This window comes from Bos indicus, chromosome 5 (assembly GCF_029378745.1).
Source record: "Bos indicus isolate NIAB-ARS_2022 breed Sahiwal x Tharparkar chromosome 5, NIAB-ARS_B.indTharparkar_mat_pri_1.0, whole genome shotgun sequence".
In the NCBI taxonomy this organism is placed as follows: Eukaryota; Metazoa; Chordata; class Mammalia; order Artiodactyla; family Bovidae; genus Bos; species Bos indicus.
In genome coordinates this window covers 40,963,261-40,978,699 of record NC_091764.1, presented here as the reverse complement: position 1 = coordinate 40,978,699, position 15,439 = coordinate 40,963,261, and the positions used below count along the sequence as shown (strand labels likewise).

At 38.7% G+C, this 15,439-nt stretch overlaps 1 protein-coding gene across 1 annotated transcript in view; it reads right to left on the bottom strand.

Annotated features, from left to right (window-relative positions):
• The window catches only part of SLC2A13 (solute carrier family 2 member 13), a 526,379-nt gene that overhangs the window by 479,559 nt on the left and 31,381 nt on the right, over window positions 1-15,439 (bottom strand). The gene's annotated exons all lie outside the window — the stretch shown is intronic.

Below are 15,439 nucleotides of genomic sequence, written 5' to 3'. Positions count from 1 at the left end.
GGTTATAAATGCTGTTTTAATTTCTTTGCCTGATCAAAGCCATTTTCTGGATCATCTTGCAATCAGCATCTGTTAATTTTTCCTTTGAGAATTGGTCAGAGCTCCCAGGTTCTTTGACAGTAATTTTGGATTATATTCCAGATATACTGAATAGTATGTTGTGAGTCTGGATACTGATAAAATCCTTTTGCAAATGCTGATTACTTTCTTTGTTTGTTTGAGAAGTCAATACAAATTCTGCCCTGCCTTCTGTAGGAAATGGTTCAATGTCAAATCAGTTTTCAACAGCTGATGTTATTGGGATTATTTAGTGAATAGTCTGGGATTTGAATGGTAGTTTACACCAAAGTTCAGTAACCTCTGTCATGCCCCTTTAGGCATAACTGATCCATGCATATGCAGTTTAGAGGTGAACTTGGGACTTATATTGATTTACACACAAAGTACGAGCTCCCCTTTTCAGCTCTGTCTTCTCCAAAATTTACCTAACACTCTCTAGCTCCCAGGGTCCCTTTTTCACAATCTGTAGTCTAGAAGTTCAAGATTTCTCTCAGAAGTTTAATCTTTTATACTAACATAACATTTCATGTATTTAGAACAGCCCTTGGGCAAAGTAGCAAAAGAAACTAGAGAGAAACATAACAGCAATTTCCTCACAGACTCTGGAGTCCAAAGACCCCTTTCCCGATTCCTCCAGGCAGAACATGGGCTCTGTCTCAGCATCTGGTGCCTGCACCATCGCCACTACCACAGCAGCAACACAGCTTTGTGACTGGCTGGCCTGAAGGCAGGGTCAGGAGAGGAAAAAGGGGAAAAAAAGCCCACCCACAGATTAAAGCCACAAGATTAAGGAGGATAAAAACAAACAGTAAATTCACTGCCATGCCAGCTAGGCTTCAAATTTTGACCGTACCCTCGGCCCCTCCATTTGCCCGCTATCATTTACTTTTCAGTCCTCAACTGTGTTTTGCATCATTTCCAGACTTTTTAGCTATAATCAGTGGAGTGACAGGATGTAGAGGATTTACTGTTCCATTTTAACCAGCACTAGATATCACTCATCATATTTTAAAATGCAGCTGTTTTCTTTTAAAGTATACACAAATATGGATTTGGAAGGCAGTAAAAAGCATTCCAACAATATCAGTAACAAGTATAAAGAATAGTGAACATTAGACCGAGTGCTTTTAACTGATATATATAAATGTATCTAATTAAGGAAGAAGCTCACATCTGGCAAGATAATGGCAAAACTTCAGTTTATACTGATACTGTAAAAAATAATCAAATGGGAAACTCCAGACCTGGGTCATGCTTTCTTCTCCCTCTTTAATCCTTAAAAATACTTCAAACTACAAGCACTGGGCTCTCAAGTACTTACCTGTGCATTCTATCCACCAATAACTACTTTGAAACCATGTCTGTTGACTTAGATTTGTATGGTCTATGAAAACACAAAGCCACTTTTCAATGCAACAGTTAATCATGAAAAAACACTTTCAAAGAGCATACTCTTCAGCTTCAACAAGATGCCTTAATAAGAAATACACAAATAGCCAGCAAAGCAAGTTTCTCACAATGCTCACTCAAATAGCAAAACTCAAGATAAATGAGCTCATTCAATTGAAGAGCTATCCAGAACCAAGTACCAATTCTCAGTGAAGGGAAACAGCAGTTTGTTAAAAATTAAAATGATTTAGGATGAATGCATAAAAAAAAAAGGTATCATAGGACAGGGTTGGACTTAAAGCCTCATTTTCATAATGAATTTATCTATGTGGCAGCTTGTAAGTTTATGCGAGTAGGATTGAGCTCTCTCTCCTGCTAAGGCCTGACCACTCTGTTTTTGTGTCCATTTCACACTGAGAAAGGGGCCTGAATAGGTGGCAGATCATCTCAGTACTCCTTTTTCCTTCCTCTCATCTCGTCAATGAAGTGCCTATGTTCAAAGAAACCACCCAGAACCTGATGAAACTCTTACTTTACAAAGGAGAAAGAAAGCCCAAAGTGGTTAAAATCCCACATTTGAACAAAAGACAAAAGCAAGACCATAGCACAAGATTTCCAATTCCACATGCCAAGTTCCCTCCACTCCACCACTCCTTACTGCCTTCGCTGCCTTCCAAGCAAGGGCAAAAAACTGGAAAACTTCTGAACTGATGGCACCTAGAAGATGCTAATCCGGGCACCAATAGCAGATACATTGACAGTCAAAATGCAAGTGGCCTGCTGCTGCTGCTGCTGCTGCTGCTGCTAAGTCACTTCAGTCGTGTCCGACTCTGTGCGACCCCACGGACGACAGCCCACCAGGCTCCCCCGTCCCTGGGATTCTCCAGGCAAGAACACAGGAGTGGGATGGCAAGTGGCTTAGAAGGGTGATATTTTCCTTAATCTCCCTGTTCCTAACTGCTAACATCTTTCTGAAAAACAGCTTAATTTGAAGACTTCTGATTTCATCTATTCATAAAAATAAATAAAAGTAACGTTTCCATGATAAAAGAAAGTGTGGTCTCCTTTAATACCACATATTTTCTTAACCTGTGCTCATCAATAACGTGACGGAAACAACCTGAACTGAGAAATAAGAGAGGCTCACAAATAAGTTACATGTCTAGTCTCATGTGTCATTCCTATGGGTAAGAAATACTTCATTTTTCCCACTGGTGAAAAATACCACTCGCTTCTCCTTACTCCAACAGCAGAAGGTATCCCAGACAATTCACTCTCAAAAGCCAAACAGTCAGAAACTAAGGGGAAAAAAACAATGGAGGCACTTCTGCCTTTTGTCCACAAGCAGGGAGATCAAGGAACACATAACTGCCAAGACACAAGTGATGGGCAGTGTGATTAGGTGTGCCTCTAAAGCCATGGACAGATCCTCATTTGTTCCGTAGACCTAACACTGCACCATGTTTCTGGAGAAATCTCCAAGTTAAGGGACTGGCCTGTCAAGCTAGGCTTCTCTTATGTAGTACTAAAGGTCAGTCTCAGGAAATAAGTTTCACTACCTCATCCCAGGAAATATTGTGAGGCCTTGAGATAGACCATCACAACAACCCTAAAAATGCATTATCTTCCCTCCGAACTGCTGCCTTAACTCTGATGGTGGATGCAGAGAATATGTCCTCAGTTTAATTTCATCAGATACCAGGTTGTTTGCTCAACTGGTGATACAACCACACACACACACACACACACACACACACCATCAACAACATTCCACACCCCTCACTACCACCTTGGGCTACAGTTCCATTCAAAAAGGATTTATCAAAGACACACATGCAAAGTGCAAGTAATTTTTTTGAAAATAAAGGCCAATCATCTAATTCTATTTCCAAAAGCCCCTGATCACTGGTACTGTCTCTGAAGCTACCACTATAGACTGTTATCTAGGGGTTTTAGAGTGTAACATGCCTATAGTACTTTGTACAGTCACCCAGTCATGTCCTACTCTTTGCGATCCCATGGACTGCAGCACGCCAGCCCCCCGTCCCTCATCAACTCCCAAAGTTTGCCCAAGTTCCTGCCCATTACATCAGTAATGCCATCCAAACCTCTCATCCTCAGATGCCCTATCCTCCTTCTGCCCTCAATCTTTCCTAGCATCAGAGTCTTTTTCAATGAGAAGACTGTTCACATCAGATGAACAGATGAATACTGGAGCTTCAGTTTCAGCATCAATCCTCCCAATGAGTATTCAGGGTTGATTTCCCTTAAGATTGACTAGTTTGATCTTGCCGTCTAAGGGACTCGCAGGAGTCTTCTCCAGCACCGCAGTTTGAAGGCATAAATTCTTTGGTACTCTGTTTTCTTTATGGTCCAGCTCTCAAAACTATACATGACCACTGGGAACACCATATACGGACCTTTGTCGGCACAGTAATGTCTCTGCTTTTCAACACACTGTCTAGGTTTGTCATGGCTTTCCTGCCAAGAAGCAATCATCTTCTGATTTCATGGCTGCAGTCACCATCCACAGAGACTTTAGAGGCCAAGAAGACGAAATCTGTCACTACTTCCACCTTTCCCCCACCCTCTATTTGCCATGAAGTAATGGGGCCAGATGCCATAATCTTAGTTTTTTAATAATTCACTTTCACTCACCTCCTTCACACTCATCAAGAGGCTCCTTAGTTCCTCTTCACTTTCTGCCATTAGAGTGGTATCATCCACATACCTGAGGTTGTTGATGCTTCTCCTGCCTATCTTGATTCCAGCTTGTAACTCAACCAAGCCCAGTATTTCTCATGATGTGCTCAGAGTAGAGGTTAAACAAACAGTGACAGCAGACAGCCCTGTCATACTTCCTTCTCCATCCTGAACCAATCAGTTGTTCCACTCACATTCAGGTTTCTTATGAGAAGGTAAGATAGTCTGGTAATCCCATCTCTTTAAGAGCTTTCCACAGTTTGTTATGATCCACATGGTCAAAGGCTTCAGCATAGTTGAAATAGAAGTAGATGTTTTTTCTGGAATTCCCTTGCTTCCCCTATGATCCAGCAAATGCTGGCAATTTGATCTCTGGTTCTACTGCCTTTTCTATACCCAGCTTGGACATCTGGAAGTTCTTGGTTCACATAATGCTAAAGCCTAGCATGCAAGATTTTAAGCATGACCTTACTAGCATGGGAGAGGAGTGCAACTGTCCAATGGTTAGGACATTCATTAGTACTACCCTTCTTGGGAATTGGGATAAGGATCAACATTTTCTAGCCCTGTGGCCACTGCTGGGTCTTCTGGATCTGCTGACATATTGAATGCAACACCTTGACGGCATCATCCTTTAGGGTTTTGAATAGCTTTATAGGAATTCCATCGCATCCACTAGCTATATTAAAAGGAGTGCTTCTTAAGGCCCACTTGACTTCACACTCTAGAATGTCTGGCTCTGGGTGGCTCACCACACCACTTTAGTTATCCAGTTTATTAAGATCTTTTCTGTACAGTTCTTCCATGTACTTTTTCTTCATCTCTTCAGCATCTACTAGGTCTCTACCATTTCTGTCCTTTATTGTGCCCATCTTTGTGCAAAATAATCCCTTGATTATTTCCAATTTTCTAGAAGAGATTTCTAGTATTTCCCCTTCTGTTGTTTTCTTCTAGTTTTATGCATTGTTCATTGAAGAAGGCCTTCTTGCCTCTCCTTGCTATTCTTTGGAACTCTGCATTTAGTTGGATGTACCTTTCCTTTTCTCCCTTGCTTTTTGCTTCTCTTCTTTCTTCAGCTATCTGTAAAGCCTCCTCAGATAACCACTTTGCCTTCCTGCTTTTCTTTTTCTGTGGGATGGTTTTCTTCACTGGTTCCTGTACAATACAATATTATGGACCTCCGTCCATAATTCTTCAGGCACAGTGTTTACCAGATTCAATATCCCTTGAATCTATTCATTACCTCCACTGCATATCCATAGGGGATTTGGTTTAAGTCACATCTGGCTGGCCTAGTGGATTTTCCTGCTTTCTTTAGTTTAAGCCTGAACTTTTCAGTAAGAAGCTATAGTACTTACTAAGTTTCTTATTCTTTCTTTGCCTCTCCACTTTCTCTTCCATTCTTCAGTCCTTAAGTGGCCAAGTTTGGCTGCCTAGTACTTCAGAATTAAATATCAGAACAGTTTAACCTTTAATTTTAAAATAAAAAACGAAGTTTTCAAATCCAAGTGGCCTTTAAATGATCTTTTTTCTCTAGAAGAAAATTACCTCCAGGAGAAAAATGTCCATACATATATCCTTCCTTCTGTTCTTTCTTCTTTCAAAGAATTCATTCATTTATTCTACAAGCATTTACAAAATACCTACTATGCACCAGGAGCTGTGATATACCCTTAGTTGAATGCAAAAATAATAAAACACTGATCTTGTCTTTAAGGAATTCACATAGCAGAGTAAATGCCAACACTACTAGGCATTTATATGTACCAAGTTACTCTTATATAATGCTACCTAATTTAATACTCACAAAACCACTATGAAGTGCATACTATAGCTAAAGTACATATACTTTATGTATATGTATACTATACTATATGTATACTTTATGTATATGTATACTGTACTATAGGTACAGTATAACTAAAGCTAAGAAACCTAGAACTCAGAAAGGGTTGATAAAATATACAAGTTCATGGAACAACTTACATTACAATCTATAAATATTATTTGTACTATGCCACTGAGAAAGATATATGCTAGACTTATTAAAATCAAAATGTAATACTAATAGCTAACACTTACTATATATTTAACTATATGCCAGGCACTGTCCTAAGACCTTTGTACAGTTGTCCCATTTCCTTCTCATGCCAACTCTGTAGACAGGTATTCTTATCATTGGCTTAAAGAAGCATGGTGCAGTGGTTAAGAGATCAAATTTTGGGTCAAAACTACTGGGTTCAAATATCACCTCCACAACTTACTAAATGCATGTACTTCATAAAGTTATTCATTCTCACATTCTTGAGGTCCTATTTGTATAAAATGAGAAATAACATTATTGTGTGGGTAAATAGTAAATGAGTTAATACATTAGAATACTTTGAACAATGCCTAGGAGGAAAAAAATAAATTTCAGGAAGAGGAAACAGCTCAGGCTGAATGAACTGGAAAACTACATGATTCCACTTAAAATCAGATAGCTAAAACAGTCGAACACATAGAGGTACAGAGCAAAACAGTGTTTTCCAGGGGCTGTGGGGAGGGGGAAACGACGAGCTGCTAACCAGTGCGCATAAAGCTTCAGTTAAGCACAATGAATAAGTTCTATAGTTTGGCTGTACAACATTGTACTATAGTTATCAATACTTTTACCATACACTTAAAGATTTAAGAGTAGATATCTTAACTGCTTTTAGAATAAAATCTTTTAAAATAAAATTAAAAACTACAGACAGTTTCCGAATCTTCCATGTTTTTCTTTCCACTGTACTTTACTAAATTTTTCTATGAAGGAAGGTTGAGAGGGAGGAAGAGAGATCCTCATTTTTTTAATGGCATGAAAATGTGTTTAAAGTAAAAGTAATTAAGTATTAGGAATTAAGTAAAAGGAATCAGTGGCATAAAATTTCTTTTAGGACATGAAGCTCAAAAGAGGAAGAGTTAAGGATAATAAGTACTATAGTATAGGCAGTTCTTACCAAAAAAAAAAAAAACTTCTTGGTAGAACTTGAATATTTTACCAATATCTAAATTGGAAAAGAGGACATTTAAACATTGATTTTACTTACTATACCACTTTATTTTAAAACTGCTATCTTTCAAACTGATCTCAAACATACATTACAAGGAATTATAAGTTACACGAAACTGTATCTGACTAGCCATTAAACTGTTTATAGAGTAAAATCATAGATACTTCAAAATACTTTTGAACCCAGTAATCAACAGTAGCTGCCTTTTAATGACGGGCAAATATTACCTGAACAGCTATCACAGATCTGTAAGTTCTATATGGATGGGATTTGCGGGGATGTTAATCAGGGTAAAGAGCCAGGGGCCTTGTCTTGAAATATTGCAAGTATACTATGTATGTGGCATATTACAGATCAATAAACAAAGCAATTCTTTACATGCTTTTATTCACATTCTACCTAAGACTAGGAAACACCCAACTTTTCATCAAAGAGTTAAATCACCAAAGTATAATGTTTATGGGGGAGGCAAGAAGAAAATAAGGAGATAGGGAACAGTGGGGACCTCAGCTCCAGGAAAGGCATGTAAGAAAACAATTGGCTTTCATTTTTACAAGATAAGAATTTCTTTGGTGAAATATTTTTTAACAACAAAACTGAAGATGAATGTGTAGTACGGAGCCCACATCTACTAATTTTGATAGTCTATTGATCTTTGAATATCTATTCTAAGTAACTCAATTACAACTCCAGCAAGTGTTGAAATAATTTACAGTTTTCAGAAACTGATAAATTTACCAAAAACGCACTTAAAATCACAAGATTATCTGCAAGCCAATCACCTCCAAAACACTAAATAATTGATTTTCTTGACAGGTATCATCAAGTGGTAGAATGAATCATTTAGAATCAAGAGAGAATAAGAGAGTTCCACAGAGGGCATACATATGGCTTTCAGAGTTGCCATCTTCATATTTTACCAACTCTCTTTATAAAAAGAACAATAGGAAATAATGTTCCTGGTTTCATAAAAACAGACTCAAACAATATTTAAGAAAAGGGAATTTGGTAAGTCAAAAGACGAGAGTCAAAAGTGATGAAATTAAATGACTCAGGTGTTGTTAGTGAGTCAAACCACATTTATTGTACTAAGCACTAATTGTTGTTGTTATTCAGTCGCTAAGTTGTGTCTGACTCTTTAATATCCCATGGACTGCAGCATGCCAGGCTTCTCTGTCCTCCACTACCTCCCAGAGTTTGTTCAAGTTCATGTCCATTAAGTCAGTGATGTCATCCAACAATCTCATCCTCTGCTGCCCTCTTCTTCTTTTCCTTTAGCCTAAATCAACACTAACAAAGGGGTTCCTTGGTGGCTCAAAAGGTAAAGAATATGCCTGCAATGCAGGAGACCTAGGTTGAGTCCCTGGGTTGAGACGTTCGGAGATGGCAACACACCCCAGTATTCTTGCCTGGAGAACCCCGTGGACAGAGAAGTCTGGCTAGCTACAGTCCATGGGGTTGCAAAGAGTCAGACACGACTGAGTGACTGAACTGAACTCAATAGAAAGTTACAAAAAAGGGATAGTGTTTCCTTTTGTAGGCAGTATGCAAACTTAGCTGATTTATTCCATTTCAGAGAACAAGTTCCCTCGGAAATTTGACAAAAACCACTTCTGGTGGCTCAGACTGTAAGGAATCCGCCTGCAATGTGAGAGACCTGGGTTTGAGCCCTGGGTTGGGAAGATCCCGTGGAGGAGGGCACGGCAACTCACTCCAGTATTCTTGTCTGGAGAATCCCCATGAACAGAGAAGCCTGGCAGGCTAGGTCTATAGGGTCACAAAGAGGTGGACACGACTGAGCAACTAAGCACACATACTTCACTGTAATCGTCAAAGAAGTCCTTAGAATTGTATAATCAGGTTGGAATACAAAGGTCCTCCAGTCAGGCTATGAATACAATGTAGATTTCTCCTTCATCTTTTAAAGAGGTCTCTCTGTCCCAAAAGCTGGCTGCCTACTTGTATGGGCTCCTATAAATTCCCTACTGGACATACACTGGAGGAGTCTGTCTCACTGATGACCACGTCTAAGTGTCGGTCAAAAGGACTGCTATTTGAAATGTAAAAGGCAGTATAAAGATATTAGAAACATATTACCTGTGACTTTTAATTTTTCTTAATTTTTCAGAGCATCCATTGTCTTAAAAATATTTTGAATATTAACTCTGTTATTGTTAAAGAAACTACTTGCAATGCAGAAGATCCCTGGATTGGGAAGATGCCCTGGAGAAGGAAATGGCAAACCACTCCAGTATTCTTGCCTAGGATATCTCACGGACAAAGGAGCCTGGCAGGCTATAGTCTGTGGGGTCTCAAGAGTCACATACAACTTAGCAACTAAACCACCATGACATTGATTTAGCTTGCTCTGGGCTTCTTAGATTTTATCCGCATGAAGCATGAAGGATGGAGCTTTGGGTGGTACCCTGTTAAAGTAAAGTGAAGTGTTGTCGCTCAGTTGTGTCCGACTCTTTGTGACCCCACAAACTGTAGCCTACCAGGGTCTTCTGTCCATGGGATTTTCCAGGCAATAGTACTGGAGTGGATTGCCATTTCCTTCTCCAGGGGATCTTCCCAACCCAAGGCTTGAACCCAGGTCTCCTGCATTGTAAACAGACGCTTTTACCGTCTGAGCCACTAGGGTACCCTGTTAGTGACCTCAATCTGAGCCTACTCTTCAACTCTAACAGAGGATCCAACTAAGCCTCATCTTTTTTAACTACTAAATTTCAGAGATTACTTGCTATCATTATCATCCACAGGTTTAATAAAGTTTATTTTGCTCACGACCCAGTACAAAGTAAATGTTCTACAAAATTGTTAAATGAAAGGAATAAGTCAAATTCTTTACCTACAGAATTTCCCTAATCTACCAACCCAGCAATGGCTTCAAAGAAAAAAACGTTAGCTTAACAATACATCAGACTGTTTTCTAAATGCTTCCTAATCTTCACTGTAATATTTTATAATTTTTCTAGAAATTAATGTCATGTTTATTGATCTATAATTCCTAGAACTCATTCCCTTTTGAACCAGTAAGGCACTATGTGCCTCTCTCTATGTCTTATCTCTGGATACCTCATCTTCATGACTACTTGGAAATAAAAACAAACAAAAATTTACTGTCAGTGGCTTGGAGTTCACATCTACAAATTCTTTTAATCCAAGTTGGATTAAGTCCAGTAGTTGTTCACCTAGACGAAATAAAAGATAAACTATTAACCATAATAGTGGCTATCTATATCCAAATCTTTAATGCGTATCAATAACTAGAATTCTGAACTTAATAAATATAAATTATGTTTGAAAATGGTGTTAAATTTTAAAAACATATAATTTTCAAAATATGCTTTTGAACTGTGGTGTTGGAGAAGATACTTAGAGTCGCCTGAACTGCAAGGAGATCCAACCAGTCAATCCTAAAGGAAATCAGTCTTGAATACTCATTGGAAGGACTGATGCTGACGCTGAAACTGAAACTCCAATACTTTAGCCACCTGATGTGAAGAACTGACTCAATGGAAAAGTCTTTCCTGATGCTGGGAAAGACTGAAGGCAGGAGGAGAAGGAGATGACAGAGGATGAGATGGTTGGATGGCATCACTGACTCGATGAACATGAGTTTGAGTAAGCTCCAGGAGTTGGTGATGGGCAGGGAAGCCTGGTGTGCTGCAGTCCATGGGGTCACAAAGAGTCAGACACAACTGAGTGCCTGAACTGAACTGAACTGAATTTTGAAAATGCTCTGAAACAAAATCTCTTGCACAGATGAAGATTAAATAAATGATTGAGTATCACAAAATCATGTGCATCTTTTCCAACATCCATGTTTTCATATTTTTTTAATCAAGAAACTCATTTTTTAAAAACGAGTTATTACTTCCTAGATCTCAACATCTGCTCATTCACAGGCAATAATGTCCGTTTTATTTGTGGCTACTTTATTGATGTATTGTCTTATGAAAAAGAAAATGAAGTTACTGCCACAGAATCTTTAGTAAGAGATTCTTGATAAAGATGTACACATGTAGACACTTTGTTATATAAAATAAGGTCTATAAATTCTACTTTATGTATCATACTTTGCACCGTGAGTTAAATATTGACAATAAATTCATTCATCTGTTACTAAAGTGTCATTTATATATTCCCATTTATTTCACAGGATAAGAAGAAAACTGGATCTAAAAAAAGCCCCACATTATTAGAATCTTTTGTTTTGTTTTTGTATACCATAATAGCCTACACTTCAACAAAAGCCAACTACTCACAACAAAGAGTAATGACATTTCATATATTAATACAGTACATCCCATTTCTTTTCATCCAGCCCTAATGTTTGATTCAAATAAAATTTCAAATTTTCTCTCCCCATTTTGCTACACATTATGGATGTGAAACTAGGTAAATGGCCTACTTGTACTCATACTAATATGAAAACTATAGTTCTACAAAAGGTTTTCATTAGTAATATGCCAGGAAAACTTAATCAGCATAATCTAGTTCTGCTCACTGATCCAATAGTTATTGATGCCTGTCTGCAACCAAAAAAAAAAATGGCAGGAAAAATTCAGATCAATCAATTATGCACAGATGCCAGCACTCAGCTAGATCACAGGGATTTAAAAATGGCTTGGAGGTGAGCAAAAGACATGGTCTCTGCACTTTTCAAATTTAAAATGTGGTGAAAAAAAATAGGTTTGTAAAAACACAATTACAACAAGATTATCAGTTAAATTTTATTGAGAATTTACTGAGTGCTAGCAACTATGCTAAGCTTTTAACAGAAAGTACTTTATCAACTGGCCAACACAGAAACTTTCTGGAATAAATTCTTTGTGAACCTGACTTGTTTGCTCCAGGTAGATTTTATCTGTGTACTACACTACTATGGCCATAGAGGTCAATGAGATATGAGTATCAAATACGTTAAAAGAAGAGGTATAGAGAAAGACATTAGAAAGTATGTCTGGGATGCAAGGATATTTTCACAGTTATTAAGGGTTTAAGTGGTTTACAAGGTTAAAAAGTAGAACCTCATCACAAAGATGACTGAAGATATAAAACAAGTCTCTTTTATAGTCTTAATGAAATATTACTCTCCAACACCCTCTCCCATCTTATTTTACTTCAGGTTCAACTACAAAGATGCAGCTATTTGAATCATAATCCTTCTTCACACAAATCTCCCTGCAAGGAAAGAGCACAGCCAATAGAGCATCAATAGCATCTGAAAAGGACATGCACCATGTAGTAAGTTTGCACGCTTATTGATTCCATCACTGTATGTCAAAGTGTGCATGCTAAGTTGCTTCAGCTGTGTTCAACTCCTTGTGACTATGCACTGTAGCCCACCATGGGATTCTCCAGGCAAGAATACTTAAGTGGGTTGCCATTACCTTCTCCAGGGGATCTTCCTAACCCAGGGATCTAACTCTCATTTCCTGCAGCACAGGGAGAAGCCAGTATGTCAAAGCAGTTCCTGTAAATTCATCCTTGCTAGGTGCTAAGTGACTTCAGTCAGGTCTGACCCTTTGCAACCCTATGGACTGTAGCCTTCCAGGCTCCTATGCCCATGGGATTCTCCAGGCAAGAATACTGGAGTGAGTTGCCATTTCCTCCTTCAGGGGATCTTCCTGACTGAGGGATTAAACCCAAGTCTCTGCATTGGCAGGAGGGTTCTTTACCACTATCACCACCTGGGAAGCCCAATTCATCCCAGAGATCCCAGAGAGTATGTCATTTCTCACACACATATCAATTTCTATTTTCTTGGACTTGCAAGACTGAGGAAGAGATCCGCTTTTGTCCCAGGAACTGAGAACAATGTGAAATTTCTAAATCTCTAGTTGAACTTAATCTGTTTTTTTCCCCAACTACTTTAAAAAGCCTGAAAACAGAGACTGGAGTCAGCAGCAACCCTAGAGAACATTACATCCACCCACTGCAAACTCTTCCTACAATATCCCTGATGCATAGATAATCCGATCTCAGCTAAAATATTACTCACCAGGGCTACACAGTTCTAGTTTTTATCTACTCATTAAGTATTCACTGAATGTCTGCTGTTAGCCAGACACTATCCTACCCACTCGTGGAACAGGAGTAAACAAAACAGAAAAATAAAAACCATGGAGATTTTGGAGGGAAAAAATATAAATATCAGACAGTGAAAAGTATCAAAGAGAAAAGTAAAACAGGGAGAAAAAATAAGAGTATAAAATAAAATTTTAAAAATAAGAACAGAGAATGCCAGTGTTACCATTAAACAGAGATTAAGGAAGAAATCACTAAGACACATGTGAGGAAATGTAAAGATTAAGACCGAAGTCTTAGGGGGTCCTGGTAGTTCAACTGATAAAGAATCTGCCTGCAATGCAGGAGACCTGGGTTCGATTCCTGGGTCAGGAAGATCCTTTAGAGAAGTAAATGGCAACCCACTCCAGTATTCTTGCCTGAAGAATCCCATGGACAAAGGAGCCTGGCAGGTTAGAGTCCACGGGGTCACAAGAGTCGGATACGACTTAGAGACTAAACCACCACCAACACTGAAGTGGATTTCTGAGGAGTGGTTTCTTAGTAGAGGAAACAGCCCTTGCAAAAACCTGCAATGATTACTTGTTTGTCCCTAGAGGTCAGGAGCAGGAGTAGGGAGAAGTGGAAGGAAGTAAGATCACAAGAGAGGAGGGGAAGGGCAAAACTTCTACAGCAGTGCAAGCAACTGGCTTCTACGATGAGGGCACTACTATGAATAGTAGTAACTGGCATAATCTAATTTACATAAGAATCATTCTGGCTGTAATGTGGAGAAAAGGCAGCAAAAGTATCAAGAAAAAGACAAAGTGAACTGTTAGCAGAAATGTTAGTGAATAACAGTCGAAGTGATGAAAAATAGATATAATAGAAGCTAATTAGCATTATATAATCTATAGGGTCGGACATGACTGAGCGACTGAACTGAACCGAACTGAATCTATAGGAATATAGATTCAGAGGATTTCCTGGCAGATTGAATGTGTGGCATAAGAAAAAGTCAAAGGCGACTCCAAATATTTGGCCCCAAACACTAGGAAGGATGCCCTTACCTGGTATGTGGAAGATGGCAGGCAAAGCAGGAAGCTACGTGAGAATCCATGGACAGAAGCCTGGAGGCCTGGAGAGAGGTCTAGATCTAGGAGCTGTCAGCACACAAAAGGCAACAGAGTAAGAAGCACTGAAATCATCCACACAATATGAATTCAAAACACAGAGGAGGAGAGCTCCAAGGAGTGATCCCTGGGGCCTGCCAAAGTTAGAGAGGTGTTAGAGAAGAGAAAAATCTGCAAAGGCCATTGAGAAAGAAGAGACTAAGGAAAACCTAGCACAGTGTGGTGTCAGAGAAGCTAGGGAAAGTACTTCAAAAAGTCATGATTTCCTGTATCAAATGCCTTTGACAGGTCAAACTGGATGAAATCTGAAAACTGTCCTTGGATGAAGCAACACAGAGGATATAAAATCTTGACAAGAGCAATGCGGTGGAATGGTAAAGGCAAAATCCATCTGGAAGGGGAGGCTCAGAAAAAAATGAAAACAGAGAAACTGAAGAGAAGGAATGCTATTGGCAACTGTGTTGTTAATAAAAAAAAGAAGAAGAAGATAACTGGGGTAATAACTGAAAGATAAAGTGAAGTCAAAATTTTTTTCGATTTTTCCTTATGGCAAAAATCACAGGATGTGTACATGCTTATGGGAATGATCCAGAAGAAAGAGAAATTTATAAAAGAATGGGGGAAATGGGGGAACTACAGCTCTAAATAGGAGAGAAGGGATGAGCTCTCAGACACAAGAGAAGGGGCTGGCCTTGTCCAGGAGCACATATAGTGGAAGACACACTTCTGGGCAGAGCAGGAAGCAACATCTGAGGAAACACGAAGGAGATAAGGGAATTTGCAGATGGACACCATCAGTCTGATTATTTCTATCTTTCTCCATGATTAAGCAAGCAAGATTCTTGCCTGGGATTCATTAAAAAAAAAAAAGATCAAAAAAATGTTTATGATACATCATGAAGGGCTGCTACACATTCAATGACTTAAAATTTGGGAGAAAGAAATACAACCATGTAACTCTCATATGATTAGAGTCTTTATAACATTTTGGTCATCATTTTTTTTTTTTTTTTTTTTTTGGTCATCACTTCTTAAAAAGGTCATTCCACAAAATATGAGGGAAAATTTTATTTGTGAAACAATTCTGCTGGTTCATCTCTGTGT